This window comes from Drosophila novamexicana, unplaced genomic scaffold (genome assembly GCF_003285875.2).
Source record: "Drosophila novamexicana strain 15010-1031.04,08,12 unplaced genomic scaffold, DnovRS2.1 tig00000564-arrow-pilon, whole genome shotgun sequence".
Taxonomy (NCBI): domain Eukaryota; kingdom Metazoa; phylum Arthropoda; class Insecta; order Diptera; family Drosophilidae; genus Drosophila; species Drosophila novamexicana.
In genome coordinates, this window is record NW_020824810.1 from 517,294 (window position 1) to 545,063 (window position 27,770).

General features: G+C 40.2%; 1 long non-coding RNA gene across 1 annotated transcript; it reads left to right on the top strand.

Annotated features, from left to right (window-relative positions):
• The first annotated feature begins 1,711 nt into the window (after window positions 1–1,711).
• LOC115762489 lies at window positions 1,712–24,702 on the top strand. The gene is made up of 3 exons (XR_004017805.1): window positions 1,712–2,315; window positions 24,161–24,244; window positions 24,300–24,702. It is a non-coding gene; the product is annotated as an uncharacterized LOC115762489 (long non-coding RNA).
• The last annotated feature ends 3,068 nt before the right edge of the window (window positions 24,703–27,770 follow it).

The following is a 27,770-nucleotide window of genomic DNA, read 5'->3' on the forward strand; positions in this document are numbered from 1 at the left end:
AAAACTTATTTCGACCACGCATACACTTGTCTTCTTAAATAGGGCAGGATAAGTGGGATAAGTTTCTCCAAAGATCGATCCAAGAAATTGTGTACCACGCCCCGTCACGCCTTCTATAAAGCGATAATATCTAAATCTGGAATATAGACCACAGTTGAGCTGCTCTAACGTTCAAGCCCTAAATCGATCAATAAAATCAATAGCACTCGATTAAGTTAAAGCTTCAATCGAACTGTGCAAGAGTATTGTGCAGTCGTTGCGACCCGTCCGTAAACGCCATTTGCTTGATTCTTGTTGTTGTTGCTTGGCCTGGGCCTTGGCCAAGGGCATGTGTTCATTCATTCAATCATCATGCATTCATGCATTCACTCCAGCTAGCCGAAGCTAGTAAAAAAAAGGGAATATATATAAAAAACTGTTAAAAAAAAGGGGATTTTGAAAGGTGCACAAAATCCTTTTTACGTATTCAGCAAACAGCGGCGACGGCGACGTCGTGTCCTTTTATGGTTAAATGCGTTTCTTTGGTTAGAGTTAGTGGCCAAATGTGTGCGTGTGTGTGTGTGAAAGGATTAGGTATGCCAGCATTTTTATGATTATACTCATCCTCTTAGCTGGGCTCTGCGCTGACGCCTCTGAATGATGGCCATAATGCGGACACGCGCGCGACCCAACAACATCCTTTGAGTTATGACTAGCACAATTTCTCTTCAGCTTTATCAGCTGGGTGTGTCGGAGTGTGTGTGTGTTATGGGTGTGTGTGGGCGAGTGTGTGCTTTGTTTTCTCTAAATTAGATTCCACTAAGCGTCCTCCTCTTAGGCCATAGGCACACAGCGACATGTTCGCTGATTAGCCACTAGCTCATTATTTAGCGGTTAGTTTAGCCTTTTTTTTTTGTTTGGCCGTGACTCAGCTAGTGCATTAGTCATGTTAATTAGGCGTATGGCCGACGCTTATCATAATGTGTGTAATTAAGTACATTAGAGACGCACACAAGTTCTGCTCAAATCTACATTAAATTGCATTTTCAATTTTTTATTGTACATTTCTGCAACAACGACAACAACAACAACAACAACAACAGCAACAACAATCTGAGCTCTGAGAGCATCATCATTTGGCCGTAAAAAAATATGCTACACTTGGCCCGGCGGCAGTTTTGTATGATTGTACAGTACACGCTGCCACAGAGCGAACGGCAGCAGCACCAGCAGTTTCTGCAAGTGGCGTCTATTAAACATGAGCACATACACACACACACACACACACACACACACACACACACACTGACGCACACACACAGACTGGCGCACAATTCCAGATAAAGTGAAAGGCAGGTGCGGATGCGGGCGCTGCTTCCTTTAAAATACTCTTCGTAAGGCCCTTTGAATTTTGTCAGGGAATATGTAACGGCCTGTGAAAGAAGTCTCAGAAGCATATATATTCTCGATCGGCATCAAGTCAGGTCTATCTATCTGCTTCTGCAATCTGATATCTCAGTCTTAAAGCTAACGTCCCCGAACTATGCGTAGTTCCAACTTTCTATTGCAGAATATGTCGAAATATGTCCAAGCATTACGACTATCTCATCTAGCTTAAAAGGAATCTTTGGTTGATCTTTGGTTTCTCTTTTGTGTTTTTAAAATCTTGACCAAACTGAGAATTTATTATTAGCTGCAAACATGTGAGCAATATCTTATCAACATCGAACTGTCATATAATGTAGCTCTTCTAGGAAAAATCGTTCAAAAATTTTGTTTCAGCATGAAAAACTTATTTTTGTATCAAAATATCTGTTCCAGCAAAGATCGTTTAAAATTGTAGTTTTTGTTTGAAATGTGAAGAGCGTAGATCTTTCAAAATTATAAAAACTTATACATTTTCACCTTATCAAAATGTTATCACCAAGTTCGGGAAATAAAAACATATCATAACTGCAAGCCCGTCTCAAAGCGAACTTCTATAGAAACAGAGGTCGGCAAAGAAGTTTTGTGTAAAAGCAGTGAAGGGTATTCAGTGTTCGGGGTGCCGTTCAAAGCAGCTCCCTCAATGCTTTATTTTTATTTTTCACTTACATGAAGGCAGCTGCTGCTGGAGGGAGCTGTTCGCAGAGCGCTATCAAGACAGCAAACAAAACCAATGCAGAGGAGCATAACACAAGGCAGCCCAGGCAGAATCATCGCATTCTGGCCAAAACCCAGCTACTGCGCCCGCCCCCGCCCTCACACTGCTGCCGCAGCCGCAACCCCAGCTCTGTCCCAGCAAGCCAAAGCGAGCGTGTTAACAGTCAGCAGCTTTAGAGCCAAAGGCGAAAAAGGTATGTGCGAACATTTTTCATGTGCATCTGCGGCGAATATCGTCGCCTGGGCTTAGCATTTTGGCCAGGTTGGCGCTCTGGCCATGTGGCCGTTAAACGCGTGCCGGCCAGATAAGTTTCTATTTGCTGTCACAATTGTCGTTGGCCAACTACTGCTGACAAATAGCCAGCGGGGAAATTTGCCACACCCCCGCCTCTCACTACTACGCATATCATTTGAGTCACACAGATAAGCGCCAGAGAAACGCAGCCAAAATGTGCGAACATTTATGTAGATTTCAACCATGGCCTACAACGATGGCTTTAAACGCTGCCTTAAATTTTAGAGGACAAAGGTTAGGCACGTCTTTTTCTTTATTCTGAAGCTCGATTAGGTCTAATTAAAAGTTGCAGAGTACTCCTAAAATAATATGTGCATGTGCGAGCGACACAAACAGTATTTGCACTTGTCAAGCTCTGCTTGCAAGAATTGCAGCCAAGTACAGGAGTATAAGAGTAAAAAATATACATTATATATGAGTGCGAGCGAGCAAGAACTTGCCAAGCTTAGCTTGTAATATTTGATGTAAAGGAGAAATAAGAGCAAAAGTGATAATGCGCTCGTCGACATGTGTGGGAGCGAGACAAGCAGCACTGGATAAGCTCTGCTTGCAGGAATTAAAGAGAAGGAAGAGAATTAAATGTAGAGTGCTTGCGGTAAATGGCCCCGTGAATGCGTGTGTATGTACGTATTGCATGCACGGAAGTATGTTGGTAGATACATATGTATGTGGGCATGCATGTAGGCATGTAAGTATGTATGCATATATGTATGTATGCATGTATATGCGCAATGAATCAAAAAATTTGAAGCCAACACATTGAAGTTTCCTTACAACTAAACCATTTACGAAATTAATCTGTAATTGGTTTACTATAAATGTTAGATAATAATGTACGAAACTAGTTAATACCAGTGCTTAAATTATCTTTGAGATCAATGGTGCGTATGTATGCATGTATGTCTGTATGCATGTATGTAACGGTCATTAAATGTATAGCAATTGAGAAGCGCTGCAAGTCATGTGTTGTCTTTTAATTAGCTGTGAACAAAGTTTTCCATTTTGTGCTGTTTTTGATCGATTAACTCTGTCTGCACCGCAAGCGTTGCCAGATCATTAAAAGTTTTCATAGAAAATATGTATGAAGGGGTATGTATGGAGGATTGGTGCAAATGCATGTAACAGGCAGAAGAAGGCTACGCTGAAACTACATATATATAAATATATATAATCTTGATTAGAATCTGCAGCTGAATCGGTCTGGGCATGTCCTTCTGTACATTTGCATAAGAGCGAGAGATTTGTGAATTTTGAACATGGTGGCAGGGTATTTAGAAGTCGTGCAAATTTGGCTTGTTTTTTCAACTAGTTCATGAACCGTTTTGGCAGCAGGAGCTGCAGTTGCTGCTGCTGACTCGTCTGTGCTGCTGCTGCTGCTGTGCTGCTGCTGCTGTTGACCCGCATTGACATTGCCGTTTAGTTGGCCAACTTGGCCACGCCCACACGGCCCACCCACTCATAATTTAGTGCTCGCTGTTGAGTTTCAGTTTCATAAAAGCTGCTTTACCTATTTAGCATAATTTTTGTTATATTCAGTTGCTGTTGCTGACGTTTGCCTCTGCCGCTGCCGCTGCCGCTGCAACATTGGACGTCAGCAACAGCTGCCCGTGTCCTTTAGCCTGCGGCACAATTTTGGCCACTTTTGTGCAGCTCTTTGGACATTAGCCCCGCTGTTTAACATTTTACGTGCAGGTGAAGCGTTTTTTTCACTTCTTCTTAAACGTTTTTTTTTTTGCATTTGCATTTGCAGTTTTGCATGCCAAATTTGTGAATAGAAAATGGCAGTACACACACACCACCCACACACACACACAGAGGCACTTTGTGAGACGGCTGCTGTTGACACAGTTAAACTCTGGCCATTTATTATGCGAATTTATTGCGGCTGACAAGATGCAGTTTTGCGTTTGAGCCAAAATGTCTTGATAACTTAATTAAGGCAGCTGTGCGTGTGTCTGTCTGCGTGTGTGTGTGTGTGTACAAGTTGATGAAGCTCACACACACACACACACACTTTAATAGACACACACGCGCTGTTAGGCACACACGCAACGCATTTTCGCACTCGCGTAAATTACCAAATAAGCGACGTGCGAATTCGCACGAGTGTGTGTTTGAGTGTGTGTGTGTGTGTGTGGCTGCACACACACACATGGATACTCGTGTATGTGCGCCAGGCAAATGTCCGCCAGAGCTGCGTGCAAAGTTTACCTTTGGTTTTTGGTGCAAATTTGATTTGGTTGCGCCTCTGAGGAAACTTTAACTTGCATTTTCAGGCTGCTGCCTGCCAGATTTTTGGCCATGTGTGTGTGTGTGTGTGTGTGTGTGTGTGTGTGTGTTTGTGTGTACATATGTAGTTAATTTGCGCTACAATGCACCTTTGCTGCGATGCTGCTGCCTCTGCTGCTGTTGGTCTAAAAACTGACACACGCATACACATGCACATGTGTAATAGAGAGTTTAGATGTGTGTGTGTGTGTGTGTGTGTGTATGCGCCACTAAGTGTCGCAAAGAGCTGGTGTGCCACCGCTAACAGCTACTAAAAACTCAATTACCAGTCAACTCATTTTCCAGCACACACCCACACACACACACCCACCCGCACACACAATTTACCACACACTCACACACACACACACACACACACACACACTGGAGCGTGTACCAGTGCACTGAGTGTAAATTGAATTCTTGCCTAACAAATTTTAAGTATTTAAGTACTATTAAGTACAGTTAGTTTCTCTTCTTGAAAACTGATTGCAGGCAATTGCAATTGGAATATTAATATATATATATATATTTTTTTTTTTTTCAAATATTTTTATTTTTCTAATTGATTTCGATTTTAAGAAATATCACATTTTATAAACTATATGCAATTTTATATAAATATGAATTAAATATGAATAAAAAATTAAATATTTAAAAATAAAATAATAAAATATATATAAATTGAGATTTGCTAAAAAGACCAGGATATCGATATCGATTCTTATCGATTGCTTGGAAACGAGGCAAGCTATCGATTATCAGAAAGGAGAACTTACGCTCAAGTCTTCAGCTCGTATAGGCTCTGAGATGCTTGAGTTCATAGACAGGATGATCAAGAATATATATGCTTTATGGGGTCAGAGACATGTACTTCCACCTGCCTGTTACATACATTAGCACAAAAACAATATACCCCACTTAACTATATTCAATGGATATGGAGAATACAAATATTTAAAATTTAATTCATCTTAATTATTAACAAGCTTTAATGCATTTGATTAACTCAAATTGATAGAAATGTGCGTATAAACTAGATATGATGTTAACAAGATTTAAGCTCAAACATATTTTGCGTAAAAACTTAATTTTTGAATATATGAAAATGATAAAAGCGAAATATTTGTGTTAAACTACGCCCCACTCAGCCCCAGTCAGGCAGACTAAAAACTTTGCAGCCCGAACGCATAATGAATGTGCAGGACATGAAGGACAAGGGTGGAGTGGGGGCGGGCGGGGGGTTGAGGTGTGTCAGGTAAAAGTAGCTGCAGCAGCTGACACAATTTCACCTTTGGCTTGCGCTGCTTGTAACTAATTGCAAATTAGCGCCGCCCAGTTTTTGGGCACGCCCACCGACCGCCCACACACTGAAAAATTATGTGCATGCGGTATTCAAATATATGTTGGCTAAACTTTTCTAAAGTAATATGCGCCCAAGGCGAATGTGCGTGCGATTGCAAAGTTTCTGGCTCCAAATTCAAAGAGAGGCGCTTCAAATCGCTATTAAAACGCGCACCGGACTCCCTGTGTGTGTGTGTGTGTGTGTGTGTGTGTGTGTGTGAGTGCCCCTCCCCCCCGCTCGCCCAGCAGCCGCTTGCAAGTTGCTGCAAGCATATTTTGGGCAACATTTTGGGCGCACATTAATTTATGCAAATAGTTGAAAAATATTAATGGCCGCCCGGCAGCTGCTGGCGTGTGAGGCCCAGCCGAAAGGACCTCGACGAGGTCCTTGTGCAAAGTTCAAACTGTAAATTGAACACAGCAGCAGCAGCAACAGTTAACGCCCCCTGCTCGCACTGTGGGCATGGTCAGTGCGTTGCGACATTTGAATTAAATATTTATATCTTTAAAAAAGTTCAACAATTTCCGTAACATTATGGCGCATAAAGGCCAATAAGCAAAAACTCAGCGCCAACTGTCGAACGCAAAACTAAATGTCAAGCACGACACACACACACACACACACACATTTATAGGCAAACAAAATGGCCGCACAAGAAATAAACTTATGGCACACTTCCGCCAATAGTCAAACATTTTATTTCATTTCATTCCATTCGAATTCGCTTTACATACCCAGTGCAAATGGTCAAAAGCACTTTTCCGACTATGAAAATTAAAATGAAACACAACGGAAATGCTACAGAAATCAGCCAACTGCCATCAACTTTCCCAGCTAGCTACAAAAAGCAACAACAACAACAACATTAACAACAACAAGAGCAAAACATAACAAGTAAGAGTTTCTAGTCGGGAGCTCCCGACTAGGGGATACCCTGAACCCTCTTCTTCCACCATCAAATGCATATATATATTCTATTTTAGAAGCTTTATGTCAAGTTTGGTGACTCTAGCTCTTATTATTTACCAAAATTGCCCAAAAACGGACGGACCGACAGACGGACGGACGGGCGGACAGACAGACGGACACGGCTAGATCGACTCGGCTATTGATGCTGATCAAGTATATATATACTTTATGGGACCGGAGATGCTTCCTTCTGCCTGTTACATACATTTGTATTTTGCACAAATACAATATACCCTTATACCCATTTTGAATGGGTTCAGGGTATACAAATAAATACAACTTTCGGCATTTGCTTCGACTCTTTGTATTGTTGTATTATTGCCAACGCGCTTGCTAAATCAAGTAAAAAATTTTCCTTTTTTGTTGTTGCGGCGACTGCGGAAAATGGGCATTTCCCGTCAAATGGTTGCCCTCAGCACAGAGGAAGAAAAAATATAGAATATATACACAGGCTGAGCGATGAATGGTCAATAACAAGGCCAACACTAATAGCTTCATTAGCCAAAAACACACGCGCACACACATCAAGCATGGTTAGTTATGTGTTTTGAATACCCTGTACATAAGGCTACAAAAGGGTATTTGAGTTGTCTAAGTGTGTGTACAACATGTTCAAATTTCTACGATGATTTCTTAGTCCTGAAATGCAGCTTAAGCATAAGCTTAGCTCATACAAAACAAACAAATACTCACTACAGGGTATTTGCTAGTCCGGTTCCATAAAAACAACAGCTTAGGAACTCATAAAGAAGCTGCCTTATAGTGCCTACAGGGTATTTTCTAGTCCAGATCTAGCTTAGAGCCCGAAAATCTATTAAAACCAGCTCGACAAGCTCGTAGATATCGCCTACAGGGTATTATCTAGTCAATATCTAGTTAAAATGAAGCTCATTTAGGGTGTGTACGGGTTGTTTTCTAGTCAAAATCTGGCTAAGAACCCAAAAGTATATCAACAGCAGCTTCGAAAGTTATAAGAACGTTTATTTATAACGCGTACAGGGTATTTTCTAGTCTAAGCAACTCATTTATGGGTCCTTCGGGGTACTTTCTAGTCCAGCAATTATTGCTGCTGTTTTATGTTTTCGGCTTTCATAATTGCAAGTGTTTTTTCATTCCCAAAAACTATATTCTGCGCTTTTTTGCTGTTTCAAAAATGATTTTGTTTAATTTTTTTCTGGCCTGCAGGGTATCTGCCAGTCGAGTTAGCCTGTTTCCATCTATTTTTTTTCTGCTTGCTTACTTGAACACATTTTTATTTATCTTGTTTGTCCGTCAACAAATGTAAATCTAACAGTTCGTTAGTAAATTTCCCATTTATGCGAACATCCCTTGTTTTTTTTATTTTTTTCTGTTTTGTACACATTCGGTTTTTGTACTCAATGTCAATATGCCCGATTGCAACCGCAAATGCTTAAATATGCATACAAAATTCTACTGATTTGTTGAATTAACTGTTGCATGCAACAAGCCCACGCAATATGAAGCGAAATATTTTCGAATGAATGCAAAAATTTTGATTACAAATCGCAAAATAATTTATGAACTGCATGAGCTCTTTCCCCATTAACCAATGAGTACTTATGGCATACATGAGTACCGTTATTACGAGTACTCAAATATGCCATAATCATATATCGATATGTAAAATTTGGTGTTGATTATGGCCAATAAGAATCGATCTATCTAATTGGGCCCACTCGAGCTGGCAAACGTATTTTGCAACACTGCAAATTGTTGCTGCTCGCGTTACATTTACGCATTCTCTTTGTTCAGCTGCAAAAAGAAATAAATAACAAATATTGGTTCAGTTTGCTTTTACTCGCCCTGTTACCAATTTCGAATATCAAAATCACATCCATAAATTGACGAATGGACAGGCAACAATTTATGTTGGCTCTTACTGCCTGCATGGCTTCCACATCAAAGTAATGGCAACCAAAAACCCAGCTAAGAACTTGACTGACGAGAGTGAACGACTAACAGATGCCCTGCAAAATTGGCTCTAAATCAAACTTGTTTTAAGCCAAAGCAAAACTAGAAAGTTGCTTAAAATACGTGTTATCGTTTATCGACTTTAATGCTTATCGATAAATAAATCGAATGATAATGATATATGAATAACTGCATATCGAAAAGATGGTATGCAGCGTTAATAGACAACCAGATCGAAGAGTCTATTTAGTTAGAAGGTTGCGTTAGACGGCTTCTGAGTGTCTCCCTTTTGTTTGTACAGGGTATACGAAATGACATGTGCTCGCTGTCGCATTGAGTACTCAGCATTTAGTACTCAACATTTAGTACTCAGTATTTGGTACTCAGTATTCATAGTACTCGGTACACTGTGCTCTCATCGGCTTAAGAGCTCAATGAGCGAATATTGTTTGATTTTGTTCAACATTTCGTTTGGCATTGTTTGTGTTGTTGTAGTATAGAGTTTTTCTGTTTCGTAGTTGTTGTTTTTTTTTCTTCTCTTCATGTATTTGATATGCATTTGGTGCACGGGGCGTGGCACTCGTTTTTTGCCCACTGAAATAATTTTGCTGGCCAAAATTCTGCCCGTTGCTTTTCAATAAAAATGGGTTTTGGCAACATGCTGTCTACTGGAAATAGAACATTGGCAAAGCCGTAGGTCCCAAAAACTACACGGAGTACATATATCGATATGTTTAGCCAATTAGCTGAGAATCGCTTGCCCGTTAACTTTGATGAAAAATCGAGTGTAACTAAAAACTATGAATTGAGTAGGTCGAGTTGCAGGAACACAAAAGCTACAGAGTATTGAATATTCGACATGGATAATAATTGTCTATTTAAATGCAATTTTGGCATATATCTCACATTTGGCAAACATTTGAGCTTGACTAAAGCCAAAAATGCCAAAAATAATTACAGTCAACGTGAGAATGGGCCAAAATAATAATCAACCAGTCAATAATTATAAACAAACATACATAGATGTTTATTATATCGAAACATGCATAAAATGAGAGCTTGCTCTTTAAAATGCAGAATATATATGTTTGCATTTTGCTAAATATTGATTAAATTTAATGTTTCTCAGGTAACTCAAAATTATGTGACGTCACTTTGTGCTTTTGCTCTCTCACACGCACAAACTTACTCTGGGGAATGTTATCGATATCGTTGGGTCACAATAGATTTCAATAGTAATCAAGGTCCCTCTACTTTGACGTGATTAAATGACGTCACTTCTTGCTTTCGCTCGGCTGGCTCAGCCGAGTGTTATCGATAGCGCGGGATCAGTGTGACCGGCACGTGAAAGGAATAGAATACCCACAAATTATCCCCCCCCTTCCCACCAACCCACCGATCATCCAGAAAAGCATACAGTTTCTACATACCGTGTGCAGCTAATTAATTAGCAGGGCAAACATTTCAATGTTAAATCGTGCATCTGCAAACAAAAAGAAAGAGAAATGTATTTTCCATAAGTACAAGCAACAGAAAATGAGTTGCAGCAGCATGTGTCAAGCGTCTGACCGCGGCCCCTTCAATAAATTTAAAGGCAATTAACTGTGAATTGCGACACTTTCGCAATCAAAAATTTAATCAATAGAAAAGTGAAAAGTGTCTTGTGAAAATGCGAGTGTCGGCCGCGGCTAATTGAAGTTCAATAAAAAAAAAAAACTGACCAAAAGCTAATGATGACATTTCAACTGGCCAAAAAAGATGGACAACGGCAAATAAAAAATAAACCCTACAAAAAACGTAGCAGAGGAAATGGGAAGGAAAAAATCACAAGAGGTAGGCGTTTGCCGGCAGCAATTTAGCTAAAATGAAAGCGTCAAATGTATTATTTAAAATTCCAGCCGGGTGAGCGTGCAAAAAAAAAGAAGCGAATTAAAAGCCAAAAAGTATAAGAAAAAAAAAAACACGAAATATAAAAAAAAAGAGACGGACTACAAGAATTGAAATGCGCAAATTGTGCGCGTAGCGTGATTCGTCTGCTAAGCGAAGGAGGGGTGGGGAGAGGGAAGTGTAGAGAGAGCAAGAGATTGATTTCATGTCAGAAAGCAGAGAAGAAAGAACAGTTAACTTTGGACACGCTGATGATTAAATACCCTTGCAAGGTTGAAAGCTTTTTATGCCAAGATTTTAATGGCAAGCGCTTGTTTTGTTCGTTTGTCGCTACGGATCATGTATGTATATATGTATGTATATATATGTATATACATATATGTATATGCATATACATATGTATGCATACACTTGTTTATCTCGCTGCTATGCGTTACATATATCGTGACAAAAATTAAAATACCCACTGCAAGGGTATGCAAAAGAAGATTGCGGAGAGAAGAGCAACAAAAACGAACTGCCTGTTGGTAGCAGTAACTGTTTTTGTTCCTGTTGCTGTTAAAGTTGTTGCTGTTGCTGTTAAAGTTTCTGTTGTTGTTGTTGTTGTTTTAACCGAACATCGACAGATTTTTGGGGCTAAGAACATGGTCCGCACGGCAAACACCAAACACGCCAAACAAGCAGCTGCTGCTGTTGCTGCTGCTGCTGCTGCTGTTGCTGCTGCTGCTGCTGAGCGAATGTGGGTCACCTGAATGCGTAGCTTTCAATTTTTATAACGTTAACGAAAGAACATGAGAAAAAGAGAAAAAACAAAAACGTGAAGAACAGAATCAACAGCATTAAAGCTGTTGTTGTTGTTCTTGATGTTGTTGCTGCGCATTGTTGGCTCTCTTAATTTACACTTTAAGCTGATTTGGCTGAAGATCAGCTTTGTGCTTAAGAAGTCGCTTCCATACAAAATTGATTGAGTGATAAAAGCTAATCAGCAGCCAGCAGTCGCAGCGGCAGTAAAAGCCAGCAGTTACTGCAACTGACTGGCTTGCATCATTGTGTATCGCGCCTAGTAATTGCCGCACTTCAGACACTCTCAAGCACGCACACACACACACACACACACACACACACACACACACACACACACACACACACACACACACGCACGCACAATTCGAAGCGCGTCAAAATACACTAGACAACAAAACAAGCACAAGCACACTTCAGCTGTCGCGCGGGGCTGCGGGGCGGCGGTGCGGTGCGAGTGCGAGTGCGAGTGCGAGTCAAGTGCGCAAAGCGGACTAAATAAAGTGCTATAAAAACACACACACACACACACACACAGATACAGACACACACAAATATGCCAATAAACTATTGATACGCTTGCTTTTTTTTTTCTTGTCGAACTATCTATCAAGCATTTTTCTATTGATATTCTACGGCAGCAAAAATGAAAGTTGCTTGGCTGGCAATGAATAACAAGAAGACGAACAAGAAGAAGAGTTCAGTCTGAATACACTCATAAATTGTGTTGAAGAGATTTTCATGTATTGGTCACGCAGTAGCCGCAGACACTAGCCAGAGGCTGTTTCCACTCGATCATCTTCAGGTGAAAAGAAGTTAATGCCAAAAAAAAAAAAATAATGAAATAAAAAATAAAAAATTATACAAAAAAAATTTGCAATATCATGCGATTGTCGCAGGCGTTATTTGGCTAAAGTGAGAGCAAAATGATGGTCAGTCTGGAGACGTACATGTGTGTGTGTGTGTGTGTGTGTGTGTGGTGCTAATGAAGGCAGCCGCTGACAACCCACTGACACTTTGACCGATTTTTAGCATACTAAATATAGTAATTTTGTCATTATGGTTGATTATGCGCCTTTCGCTGTCGAGTCATTCAATTTCACAGATACAGATACACAGCTGTAGATACAAGATACAGCTACATTTGGCATGTGTGTAGATATAACTCTGGCCCGTTGCGTGCTCATTTCTCAGCTGCATTCCTCACACCTTTTGTCTGGCTTTAATTAGTTTGGTTCTTGTTGTTGTTGTTTTTTTCCCCCGTTAAAAGCGTGTGAAATTCACAAAACTACTCAAACTACTCATAACCCTATTTTTATGAGTAGTGCAAAGTACGCGAAAAAAAATAAAAAATAGAAAGAAATAGATTGAATGAAAAACCATCAATGGGAAAAGTTTTGTGACCCATTTAAACGCAACGAGTTAGCGCCAAGTTCTTGCTCCTATTCTCAAATTAAACCCATTTGACCCATTTAATGGGCGGGGCGAGTTAGCGTTACGTTCTTATATCTATTGTTAAATTGAACAGAACTGGTTTGCTTTTGACTTTTTAATATTTGTATTTTGTTGTTGTTGCACTTTCTGGTGCTAAGCATATGCTAATGGCTGTTGCTCTTTGGTATTGCGGTCAAAGTTATTAACTAAAGTGGCATTTGGCTCTGGCTCTGGCTCTGGCTCTGCCAGAACTGTAAAAAAGCCAATGAGCATGTGTATGAGTGAATGAATGATTGAATGATTGACCAACTGACTGAATGAATGCTGCAGCTCTTGCTTGGACCGCCTGCTAGCATGCATAACGCAATTGGGTTTGACCAAAAACTTGGCCCAATTTGTTGCTCATTAGGCGGAAAACTTAATGCACAGCAATCATGGCCAAAAGTAGTTAAAGAAGAAGCAGCAGCAACAGTGGCAGCCGCCGTGGCAGTAACGCAATACGCACATTACTCATGCGTATAATTGAGCCATCACCGTGCGACCTTTGTGGCTAATGCCTCCCATTTTTTTTGGCTCTGTCATAAATAGAGCATTAATTGGGCCATGTGCATCGAATATGGCCAACGGCGTCCACTTAATTTGCGAGCCAATGTGCCGCAACGCATTTACACAAAAGTTGGGCTGGCCATAAATATGTTACAAGAGTTTTACATTTAGGATTTATACTCTTTCTTTTTATGAGCCAAAGTTTTCAATGCACTCTTCAGAAAACTGAAGAAGGGCATATTTGTTATCTGTGATTTCTATATCTATGCGAATTCTGCAATACTATTTAAATTTGGCATTTGAACTTGAATGCATATTCTGAGAGACGAGAGGATAGATGAGAGATTATTACAGTCTGAGAGTCATTGAATTTAGTTAACAGTTTGTAAGGCACAAGTAAGTCACATTTCGAAAGCTAGATTCATTCAATATCGCAGTATATTTGTATAATGTGCCTCTCTCTTATGCTCGAGCTCAAAATATATGCCTCGAAGTCGCAGTTTTAAGGCAATTGCATTCTTTTTACAGTCTGAGAGTCATTCAATTTAGTTAACAGTTTGAGAGGCACAAGTAAGTCATTTCGAAAGCTAGATTCATTCAATATCGCAGTATATTTGTATAATGTGCCTCTCTCTTATGCTCGAGCTCAAAATATATGCCTCGAAGTCGCAGTTTTAAGGCAATTGCATTCTTTTTACAGTCTGAGAGTTACTGCGCATTTGGCTTACAGTCTGAGAGTCATCAGTCATCTCTAAGCAAGTAGACTCTACTCTTCTCTCTTGATTAAGTCCATAATTTAACCGCAAATAGAGCATTGTGCTGTGCATTACGCTCGCCTGCAAGTTTCTTATTTGCTTTTTTTGTTTTTGTTTTTATTAAATTTTAGAGCTCGCATAGAAAAGGTTTGCTTATGTGTTTGTGTGTGGTTTTTGTTGTACCAAGACTTTTGCTGCTGCTGCATACTTTGCAGCGCACACTTTGCGGCTTTCAGGGCACGCCCCCTACAACCATTGCCGCCCCTTTTAAGCTGCAATAAATCATAATTTGCTACTTTTTCTAATGGATTATGGACAGCACTCGGCGTTTAGCTTGGCATATTGTTGCCGCCGGACATGTACGGAAAAGTGCTCTCAAGTGCCGATTGGGCCATGAATTTCATGATGCTCATCTTGAAGATTGTTGACGACGAAGATGATGATGATGTTGAAGATGATGATGATGTTGATGCATGTTGAAAGCATTTTGAATATGTTTACACACACACACACACACGCAGACCACGATTAAATGCACATTTTGTGGCAGCTGCAAATTAATCAGACAGCATTTATGCTATCTGTGACTTGCAGCCTCTGAAATTGTTAATAAATGTGCAGAAAAATGATGATTATTACCACTTATTAAATGAGTATCTTTTTGGCGAGTCAATATATTTAACAACAACAACAACAACAGCAACAACAATGTGGCAAATCAATTACAATGATTAATTGTTATAAGCGCTGGAAATTCAATTTGTTTATTATGCTGCCGACCCTTTTGATGGATTGTGAAAGTGATTGCATAAAATTCCAGAAAAATATATTAAACGAGTTTATACTTATATATATTAAATGTCTGGCGGCGGCAGCATATTGTTAAAGTTTGCTGTTATTACTATTGTATTATTTGATGCAGCGCATTTTGCACATGTGCCACAAAATAAATATCCATATGTAATGTCAGCCCACCAATACAATGGTTATCAATTAAAAATTAAAAATCATTTGTGGCAAACGAACAGAAAGAGGTAAATGCAAGCGCTCTATAATGCGCTTAAATGCGGCTTAATAACATTATTTAGTATGCCATAGTTGTTGTTGTTGTTGTTTTTATTCAATTGAAGGTCATAGGCCGAGCAAAGTAAAGACAAGGTCCCCGAAATGTTAAACAACAAAAGCAGCAGCAGCAGCAGCTGGCTTATAACTTGTGTTGTGGTGAGCATGGGGCACAATTCCCCAATGACCTATTACCCCTTTTTCGGGCAACTCTGACAGCTCTGACTGGCAAATGTGTCAAGAGTTCAAAGTCACAATAAACGACAACTGACCCCTTGTCTCGATGTGTTCATGTATTCTGCCACGCATTTGTTGGTTTCAAATAAGGGTTAAGTCTCATGTGTTTGACAGCAGCAACAGCATAATTTTATGAATTATTAATGTACATACATATGTATATAATAATATTTACAAAATTCGTCTGACTAGTGAGAAATATGGCGCTCAACGTGGGTATTAAACACATTAACAATAACTTTGTGAATGATATGAAACTATGTTGTTCAAGTTTAAATTTATAGAAAAATTGCTATTTGATGTGTCTAAAGTTTTACTATTTGCATTTACAACATTCTAGTTTCTTCGATAAGCGAGAGGTTAGCGGTTCAAATTTATAGAAAATTTGCAGTGCTTATATTGTCAATTCAATTTGCTGATAATTTGAGCGTCTTTTTATGTGTCTAAAGTTTTACCATCTGTATTTAAATCATTCTAGTTTCTTGTATATATTTACATATATATGCTCAAAGCTCGTATACGTAATTTTATTGCGTATACGCCCTGTAGAGCAGCACAATCTTTGACTCTTCGTCTTTGGGCCAAAAGCATTGCTGGCCAGGCACGCGAATAGAAAATTTCAGCTAAAAGAACAACGTCTCAGTTTCGTGTCTAGCGAAGCCAAATGCAATATATAAATTAAATTAAAAATTCCACAGAGGCAAACCGGCTGCAGCTGCATGCAAAAATTTTAGCTGGACGCATAAAAAAGGCAGCAAACACAACAAAATAGAAAAAAATCAAAAATCAAACAAAGAAAAAATCTTTATTAATAAATGTGCAATGAACAAAGTAAAATATTTCACTCCCATGATTTCACAACGTATTTGTTTTTGGCTGCAAACTATTTGAGCTTTTCGCGTCGTCTAAAAGTTCCCATGACATGTGGCACGTTGACTGACTTCTTGTTTGGCTGTGTGTGTGTGTGTGTGCGTGTGAGTGTGTGGGTGTCTGTCTGTGTGTGTTCGTGTGTCGTGTTTGCCAGCTGCCAGCCAACATGGCCACAAGTCAACGTCAGACTGCAGTTGGTGAGCCGGCTTTGGCTTTGGTTGTTTTGAGTCTTCTGCTTGGCGTCTTCGCTTCCCTTTGCTCCCGCCACCCCCCTCGTCGAAAACTATGTACCCGAGCACATCAAAAACTTAGATGCTTTCAAATTAACCTGTGTGCCCCAAAAACTGTGCAACCAACATACTTTCATTGCTGCCACTGACGTGCAACACGGCAAAAATGTTGTGCTGCAATCTGGTCGCAGCAGCGGCTGCCCCTTTTTGATGGCCAACTAGATTTTTGATTAAATTATGAAAACCGGGAGTTTTTTTACATTTAAAAAAGTTTGTATTTCAATCACTCTAGCTGCAAAAAATCCAAAAATTGATTGACTTTAGCTACTGATTGGGTTGATTCGAGCCAGCAGCCTGGTTCAGATTCAAGCCAAGAGTAAAACATCCTTTTATCTAAGCTTTGGATATCTACTTACTTAGACGCTTGATAATCTGTGGGTAACTGTTTGCTGGCTAGCTAGAGGATTTGAACCAGCGACTATTTATCGGAGCTGCTTGAAATAGAACTTTGTATAGACGTTTGCGAATCTGGAGCTTGGCTAGGCCAATAGGTGGTGGGATTTAAACCAGCGACCATATTTTTGAGCTACTTTTTTTATTTTTAAGCAAATTGAAATCGAACATTGTATTTTACTTGTAGACCCTTTGCTTGCATGGCCTTTGGTTATAGGCAGTAGTTGGGTGATTTGAATCAGCAACTTTTTTAAGCTGATATTTTTCTTTTAAGGAACATTGAAATATAACATTGTGTTTTACTTGTCAGCTTATAAGGCTTTTGGCTAAGAGCATTTCTTGCGTGATTTGAACCAGCGACCATTCTTTTGAGCTACTGTTTATGTCCAAGCAGGCAAATTGAAATAGAATATTGTTTACGTTTTAGATGTTGTTCTTCCTTATCTCTTAGTTGCGAGATTGCATTTGTTTTAGCTGCCGACTTTCAAATCTCAGTGAGTCTCTGGGGCTGAGACGATGAGTTAAGACATTGTGCATTGCATAAGCAGCTGATAAACTGGCACATAACAAACTTATGGCAAATGTGCACGCTATGCAGCCGCTTGCCATTAAAAGCTGCTGCATTTTAATTAATCAAGTTAACAAACAGCAGCGGCAGCGGCAGCAACTGCCACGTTCATCTGTCAACAACAATGCGCGCCACAAATTAATTACATGGCACTCAGCACGGCCAGCGGGTGGTAAACCCAAAAAGCCAACATCCAAAACCATAAAACCCCAAATGCTTCAGACCACGTACACTCAAAAAAGGCTGCCAGTGTGCATCAGCATTGTTCAATGCGAGTGGCTGAGCTTGGTTTGCATATGCGAGGCGTGCGATTGCTAAATTAGATTTTGCCTAATTATGGCATTGGAAATGAAACAATACTTGAAGAAATTGCTAGCGAGAAGACAGCAAATAAACAGCTAAATAAACAGCTAAAGCGACAGCCATAAACTCTGGCGGAGCAAAACTTTTGCAAGCTAAAAAACTAAATACAAAAACAAAAATAGAACTTGCCGCAGTGAAGCCCAGTTAAACACGCGGCAGAGACGCTTCAGCGCCTGGATTCTGCTCTGATTTGGAGCTCGAAGATGGGAGCTAGAAGCTGGGAGCTCCAAGATGGAAGCTGGGAAGCAGGCTGCACTTTATAATAATTAAATAATTTTCGCCAATTATATAGCCAGAGCTACATAGCTATCTAAATGGGCCGGGCTCTCGCGCTCTGCCTCGGTCTTTATCTCAATCTGTAGCTGTATTCAAGTGTATGTGTATGTGTGTGTTTCTGTGTGTGTGTGTGCAACACTAATGAATAGAATTGCGTTTAATTAACAAAAAGAAAATTGTTGCCTGCCTGTCGAAGTTGTTGCAAAACTTGCTCCATTTGCCTGCACAGAGACAGTAGCAGCAACAACAAGTAAGAGAGCTCTAAGTGGGCATGCCCAACGTGCAGATACCCTCTATGCAGCGTTTTAAAAACATTAACTCTTACTTCCATACATATATACATAATAACATGCACACATATGCAGAGTATGCAGAAGTTGTGCATGTGCACAAGAACCTAAACCACTACAAACATTCGCAAAAAACCAAGCTACCCTTCTATTTAGCCCACGTACAGGATATAACAACAACTTGCTGCATGCTGCAGCACAATATTTAACTTGGCTCAGATAATGGAAGTTGGCAACACAAAGAAAACAGCAGAAAACGTTCATATTAAAACTGGGCCTAGCTTCATATCCACAGAGACTGTCATTCGCTCGTTTGCGGCAAAATGCAATCTATATTCATTTCATTTGTTTATAAATTATACGCAAAATTTCTGATTATTTTTGCGAAAACTACTTTTTGACAGTTGTACTGAATGCATAAAAGAGTACCAGAAAATGCGCTTGACTGGAAGTTTGTATATCAGTTTTTCATATGTGCTATTATTCTAGTTGATATATTTGAGATGATATTGGCTTTGCTCAATAGAGCAGCTCAGTTAGTATACCCTGCACGTATTTAAAGCGGGTATACGGATAAGGAGTGCAACTACAGTCAGGCCAAAGGCAAGACTGACCTGAGTCTTTATAAAGCTTTGATCTTCTGACTGCAATAAGTCGCAAATAAATACTAAAACTTTCTGGACATTTTATTTGTCTGCCGATAAATAACTTTCACTATATCGATATATATCGGTGGGCTAAAGGGACATCACATATGATTGTAGATTTTTTAAGGAATTTTGCTTTTAATGCTGGCTTTGGCGGCATTGCGATGTGGATAGAAGCTTGCTTGAGATTGTGTGTGAGATTGTGTTTAAGGCAATTCGAAGCTAATTACAGGGTATCTGTTGCGTCTGGTCAGGCATTCCAGAGCCATGCACAATTGTGCCTCGGCCCCTCTGCATTTGCCTTGCTCTCACAGTTATTATGGCATAGTCTTCATATATTTGGCTCACATGGAATATTATCCAACAATTCTGTAAACTTCATAAGCTTTGAGTAGCTCAGCAGCATCTTTTCATAAATTAAAAGAAGGAAAAGATAATATATATATATAAGCATACAATATTATTGGCTGATTTGTGCAGGCGATAGGATAACTGCATTCCCTGTAGAGTTGGCTTTAAACTTTGACCTATTCCCAACTGGTTATTATGTCATGCAACGCTGAGCTCAACGATTTTGCAGCGTGGTCAAATGGCATTTGACTGAGAAATGCATTTGCCTGGCCAAGCCTCAAAAACAACAGCTGTGATAACTGGCACGTTTTGGCCATAATCAAACATAGCTTGAGGTGGGCAAAAAATATGTGTATAAAAAGATACTCGTGCGAGTGCTCAAATTACAGATGAGCCGCTATGTTGCGGTCTTTACGGGTGTGCGTGTGCGTGTGTGTGTGTGTGTGTGTGCCTGCCGTTTGACTTGATTAAGACGCTGCAAATTGACTGACTATCTGTCTGGCAATTATTAACTGCAACAGCGGCCAAAAAGGAAGTGGGCTGGCAAGGCAAGCAGAACGCATCTATAATATCACAGCAGCAGCAACTGCAACATTTGAGCAGTGGCAGTGCCTGTGGCAGAATTGCAATTTCTTCTTATTTGCTGAGCTGTGGCAAAACTATGAGCACGTCGTTGCCTTATTTATTTAACCGCAACAACAACCGCAATAAGAACAACGGCAACGCCAGCAACAACTGGCAACAACTGGCAACAACTGGCAACTGGCAACTGCAACTGGCAACTGCACTAATCTCGGTGGCAGGCAAAACGTAAAATGCTATTTAGAAAGTAACTCAAAGTCTGTAGATACATTTGCCAGCAGGCGCTGTCAGCTTAAGTTTGTTACCCGAGCTAAGCATAATACCCCAGCAGACAGACAGACAAACAGACAGAGGGACAATTGGACAGACGGACGGACGGAGTAGAGGATTTGCCTGTTAATGCTTGCATAAATATTGCGCATTGTTTTCTGCTTTTATAATAACGTCTATTTTTTGGCCAAAAAGAACAGCAACAGCAACAACAACATTATGGAATATTATGGCCAAAGCGAAGCTAGTTTATGTTTGAGTGGCTGCCTGGGATTTGGGCTTTGGCTAGTTAGTTGGCCAAGTTCTTAGTGGGTTCATTAAAAATCATACAAAAGCCGTTTTAGGAACCTGCAACAGCTCTCAGCCCAAGCACATCACCTCGCTCTACCTGTGCTTTAGCCCTTCCTCTCTCCTCTCTCTATCTACTCTACGGTTCTTGGCTCAGCTTGACTGTTTGCTTATGTTTGGCTCTGTAAACTTGACCAAATGTAGCTGAGGCATTTTAACTTGTTTTCATGTTACATGTCTGCCGCTCTATGTGTGTGCGTGTGCGTGTGTGTGTTACTTGTTTCTGCTGCTGCTGCACTTGTTTTTTTATGCTCGGCTGCTTGTTCTTTGTTTTGCTCCTTTACTTTAATTAAAGACAAGTTTTCATTTCATTCTTTTCACCTATGCGCCGCGCTCTGTTTTTGGGCCTTTAACTATTTCAGCATGAGGCCCAGAAAGCCCCCCCAAAACAAAATTGCTGCGGCAACTGTTGCTGCTGCAGTTTGTTTGAAAATAAATATGCCATCAGCAACAGATGCAGCAGCAGCATACATTTATGAAATATGCGCATTTAAAAAAGGATATCACGGACACACACACACACACAAACACACCCATCAATTGAAGGCTTGTAAATATTTGTTTAGTAATCCGCTTTGTTGACACTCGGACTCGGGACTCGAACTCGGAGTCGGACTCGGGACCTGGGGCCAAGGCTTGACTTGCATTTATGTAGCCCGGACTCTAGCCCGGGACTTGTGGTCTAGATTAGGCCGCTCAGCTGACTTGTTGCCACAGTTTAAGCAAAGTTAATCCTGGCTAAATGCGAAGCTTACCTGTTGACGCGGCGCGCTTCGTGGCCAGCAGCAGTAGCTGCGGCAGTGGCAGTAGCAATGCCAGTGGGCAGTTACAGCAATGTGTTAGAGCGGAAATGCATAAAATAAAAAAGCGGGCAAATCCATAAACAACAATCAAATTGAGCGACAACAACAACAACAAGTTGTTAAAGTAACTCGCGCGAGCTGCAATCAGCAACTTCTGTTTTTATTTATTTATATTTTTTTAAATATATTTTTCTTTTTTAGATGCGTTTAAACAACTTGTTTTCCTTTTTGATTTATTATTATTATTTATTTATTCAATTTGCCGTTTTGTGTTTTTTTCTTAATTAAGAAAATCGTTTTATATTCACGCACATTTTGCTTGTTGGGCAACAGTTGCATCCTTTTTTTTTTTGCTTTTTTCGTCCAAATATTGTTTACGTCTTGTTTTCGATTTGTTTATTTTTTTGATAGTTTCTTGGTTTTTGGCTGCTTTAAAAAACAAAGTTCCGTTACAACGTACCAAACGCTTGCAGCGCACAAAGCGTACTGAATGCGGTCTTGGCGCTTCCAAAAGACTTTTAAGCATGCTGGCAAGAAAGTCCAAGAAGTTCAGGCCAAGAAAGAAAAGTTGGAAGCTCCACGAGTCAAAAGAGACGCAATACAGATACACACACACACATACAAACATGCGCGCGCGAGCACACACAAATGGTCAAGATGATCATCATGATGATGATCATGTCGATGACGATCATGACGACGCCGTGTAACCGGCAGACCTCGAAGAGTTTGAGACACAGAGAGAGAGAGCGTGAGACTGTTAAGAGCTTGTTAGCCGGCTGCGCATGCGCAACAAGCTGCTCGACGCGCTCTCTTAGCTAAGAGCTCAGGTGTTGAAAGCCGCAGCTTTGGCCAATTCTTTTGGGCCAAGCAGATGCGCTGCAGTGCTGCAAAGAACCAAACGAACGAAGAGTTGGCAGCCGCAGCTTGAATACCCTAACAAACATTCAGTGAGCGTTCTAAATAACATTCTGATCTCAGTCAAAGACTGCTCGTTGACCTTATTTTGGCTTAGACATAAGGCTCATAGAACAATTTGTACTTGCTGCAGATATCTCAGGAACCACACGAGTCTCCTAGACAAGAACTTGCTAACTTGACAGCTAAATGTTATAGTGCTCCGATCGAATACAGTCCGCAGGAAAAGTAAACAGTAAGGCCCAAGTTTAAGAGAGTTAGTTCTTATTTAATCTATAAGCCCAAAGCAATTGTTACACGTTTCGCGACAATATCACAATACCCTGTATAAAAAGCGTGCTGTGGTGAGTTGCTCAATTGCATTGTCAATGTTAACTAATGATGCTGATGCCACAGAATAAACAGCAACTAATGAACTAAACGCGAGTCGCAGTCTGAAAACAAATTAATTAGCAGCGGGCTATGTGGCATGTTGCAACTTGCAACGCGACGAACTTTGACATACAACAAAAAAAGAAGAAAGGCAAGAAAAAAAAATAAAATAAAAATAAAAACTGTAGCTTAAATATCAACAGCATTAAGCACACATTGAGCAATTGGCAACTGGCGAGTCTGGCCAATTGAGAAATGAAAGCACACGCTGGTTACACTCACATAATTGGGCCCGGGAGAAATCTAGAACCCGGCGGCAGCAATCGGTAAAGCAATTCAAACAGCGCTCTGTAGCACTTTCTTTGCCATTTTCAATTTAATGCATAGTTACAGGAAGAAAACACTTGCCAATGCATAGCCACACACACACACACACACACACACACACACTCCACACACTCCACACAGACGGACATTGTCGTGTAGCTTATAGATACATTTCATTTCATTGCATTGCAAATGCTGCTTGTTCTTTGCGGCTTGTGTGTGTGTGCGTTCGTGTGTGTGTGTGTGTGTGTGTGCTTTCAGTATTTGTTGTATTTGTATTTGCGTCGACAATCGAGCCCATGTGCTTGAGCTGCTGGCACGTTCCTGTCTCTGGCAATGGCAACAAGGATGTGCAGATACAGATACAAATATCTGTGAGATACATTTAGAAAATACAACATGGCTTTGGCTTAAATTACTGCCAACTTAAGCGCATCTGCGGTAAATTCAATTAAACAATTTAGCATTGCTGTTGATTTTGTTACCCAGCTTCAGACAGCAGACATCTCCGCCTTCCCCACTCCACCCTCTCCCTCTCCATCCAACGTTTGCAGCTGATGAAAATAAGCAACATTTAGCAGATTGCTGCAACTTTTGCTGTGCTGTGTGTGTCCGGTGTGTGTGTGTGTGTGTGTGTGTTTTGTTTTAGCATTTGCTAAACATGAAGTGTTATGCAAATATTTGTGTATCACATTTATTTTTTATATCCTTGCTTTTATTTGACTTTGTTTTAAATGGGGATTTCCTGGGCTCGGATATAATATACATAATTTTCACATGAATATATTAATATTTATCGTTTAGCTAATGCCAAATCTTTTTATGCTTTTTATGCAACAGCTGCCCGCTATTTCCTTGCCAACATACATTTTGCACAGCTGCTCTTAATTAAATGGATAAACCTTAAAGGATAAAACGGCTCAGGTAAATAGCTAAACTATATATATCTTTTTGTATAAGTAAATAAATATATAGATAGATATTCACATTGAATAAAAGACTCTGTTCGCTCTCGTCTTCTGCTCTTAAAGTGCACACATGACTGCAAAATGCATGCTCACTAATTACAGTTGACAAACGTGTTGCCACAAAGTGTGGCAGCAACAACAGCAACAGATTTAGATTGTATTTACATGCAACGTCCTTGTGACCCACTGTCAAAATAAGTTGCAAACAGATACAACTTGCGAAAGCAAATTTAAAGCAAATTTCTGTTGCCACCCAAACACCAAAATTAAATGAATTGCCAAAAAAAAAAAATGGAACTGTGCACACGACAAATGAATACTCTATAAAAAAACACACTCAAGATAGAGCTACGAATACCCTAATGAAAATAAATAAATAAAATATAACTTATGAAGTGCCGAAAAAAATGTCTGTTCATCCCAACTAGGAATACTCTATAGAATATGACAAAGAAGCCTGTGTCTGCGCACTACGAATACCATAAAGAATATAAGTAAATTAATAGAATAAAACTTACGAAAAGTGCATGCGAACTGTGAATACTCTATACTCTATACATAAAATGAAACTAAAGAAATGAAGAAAAAATGTTAGTTCATATGAACTACGATTAATCTAATCTTATATATATAAACAAAAATTGACCCATCAACTTGGCTTTAGGCTCAATAAAAGTGACATATGAACTGCGAGTACTCTGTAGAAAAAAAGATACATATCGCTGCGAATCCTATACAAGTAAAACATAAATCTAAATCGAAGTAGGATCTAAGCATTACTCTATGGGAGATTTGAATTAAGATCGTGACTGCAAATCCCAACAAAGTACTCGCTGCTCGAGTTCAAATCAAGACCTTGCCTTTGAATTCAGTTAAAGTGGACTGGCTGGATAGGTTGGGTTGTCATTTAGGCCAAATATGTGCTGCATTTTTGGGCAGCAATAATCTACCTGTTTTAGGGACAAATATTGCCTATAATATTTGGTGAGTGAAGATTCCAAAATCTATTTAAATTATCTCTTATATGACAACCTTGGCAAAGTCTTGCAGATATTGGAATATTTCTTAAAATATTATTAACACCAAAATTTGCCTAAAAGTTTGAAAAAGTTGTGCCAGGCTTAACACATGAAGTTGATGTTCCTTAAAATCAGAAAGTGTTTAATTATTTAATAAATAATAAATGTAGATTTTCGGTAGAGTATTAAAACAAAAATGTTTCTCATTTTTGATTTGGACCTGAAGTCAGCCAAATAAATATTTCAATGTAATAAGTTCGTCAAAAACAGCATTCAAATTATGACAAATAATTAATTTAGTCTCTTTATTTTTTTGTTTAAAAATTTAATAAACAATTTAGTTAGCTATTTTTTTCTGCTTAAAACGATAGACCTGTCAATTTTCTAGCTTCATTTAATTAACAAACGTGCAATTTTTCAGTCCAAAATATATCCATAAATCATATTAATGCAGTTAACAGAACTAACTGATTTGCATAGGGCATAAAAAAACAAACTGTGCCATTTGGCAATATTACTCAATTTATTTATCATTTATCAAGTGGTTATTGCCAAAACGACAACAACAGCAACTCGAATGCAGCAGCAGCCGCAACAACAACAACAACAACAACCACACACAGTGCTGATAGTGGCAGGCGGCACAGTTGCCATTCAAATGCCGCGTCGAGTGTCCACAACGGTCAGCGACGACAGCCAATGCCAGCAACTGTTGCTGTTGTTGTTGTTGCAACTGTTGCTGCAGTTACTGCTGCTGCTGCTGCGGCGCCTTTGCTGCTGGTTCGGTGTCAATTTGGTTGCCTGTTATTCTCGCGCAACTTTTGTAACATGCATTTTTAAGGCGAGCTACTGGCTAGCGGGGGTGTTGGGGTTGAGATGGGGTGTCTGGCATGTGGTAGGTGGGACAGACAGATGAACAGACCCATTACGCCCATATTGCTGGCCATTTGGGCAGCATTGTGCTGCTCGTTGTTGCCCATTACTTCGAGCAATTGTTGTTGCTGCTGTTTGGCGCGCGAATTTTGACATTTTCAATTGTCATTTGGCTGTTTGTTGCTTTTTGACTGTTGATTTTGCAGTTAATTTTTCATTTTGACATTTCCATTTGTCAATAATAACATGCTGACCCGCCGCTTGCTCAATATCTGCTGTTCATTCGTGTTGCACCACAATGCGTTGCTGCCAATGTTGTCAATGTGGGCCGATAATTGGATTTTTTGCCAAAAGTGCTGTGGCACGTAATGGGATGTGCGTTTAATATGTGAGCTGTTCACGTGTTGTTTGTTCTTGTTCTTGTTGTTGCAACAACTGAGTTGGGCTTTAGATAATGTGTGGCATGCCCTCGCCCACGCCCACGCCGAAGCCGAACGCCTGGCCAGGCAGTGACATTTCAATTACGCACCGTTGCAGTCACCGTTATAGATAGACAATGCAACTGCTGACTGCAAACAGTTGGCTGTTCACTGTTGACTGCTGACTGCTCACTGTTGACTGCTGACGGTGCAGCTTTAGTTTATTATACAACGGCAACTTCTAAGGAAACGCAAAACAGCCTGGTCAGCATGTTCATCAAAGGCTGTGGCAGATACAGCAGTAGCAGGTCACATCTGCCGGCCAGCATTATCGTGACACACAGCACCCACATGCTAATGAGACGCACACGCAAAGAGAGTGAGAGAGGGAGAGTGGAAGAGAAGGGGAGAGCGTAGTGCGGGGCACAAAAGGTTTAGGCCTGGTCAGTCAGTTATGCCTCATGCGTAGATCGGCTCAAGTTAAATGCTGGTTAAACAGACAACAGCAGCAACATGATCGATGCCCGTTGAATGGATTTAATTTGCTGCAAGAATACGCGTTGAAGTAGAAGGTGAAATGCACTTGTATCAATCATCATAAAAGACGAGTGTGAGGGAGAGCAAGAGTGGGTAGAGGGGGGTTGCAAGTTGAAGTCTGGCAATCTGGTTAACAATCTCCGCCTGAGGCAGCTGCTCAAGCGGGCAACAGTTGCTGCTGTTGTTGCACTTGCGCCGCTGCTGTTACAGTAAACTACTGAGACAACGACCGCCACTTGCTCATTGACAGTTGAAAAATGAAATGATGCTGCGCCTGCGCAGCGGCAGACCGTTCTAAGTGGCTGCAGTTGCTGCTGCTGTTGCTGTTGTTGCTGCTGCTGTTGTTGCTGTTGTTGTTGTCTGCACAAAGAAAGACAGTTACAGTTAAATAAGCAAAAGTTTCCAACTGTCCCGCTTTGTGTGCATGTGACTCGATTTCTTCGGGATGCCAGCAGACAACAGCAGCAGCAGCAACAACAGCAACAACAGCAATGCGAACAGAAAACAGCAGCAGCAGCAACAACAACAACAACAACAACAACAGCATTTGCAGCAACCAATTCCCAAAGACCCAAAGACTCCCAACACCCGACTTGGCCACATGCGAGCACGCATTTTACCGTTTGAGCAGCGC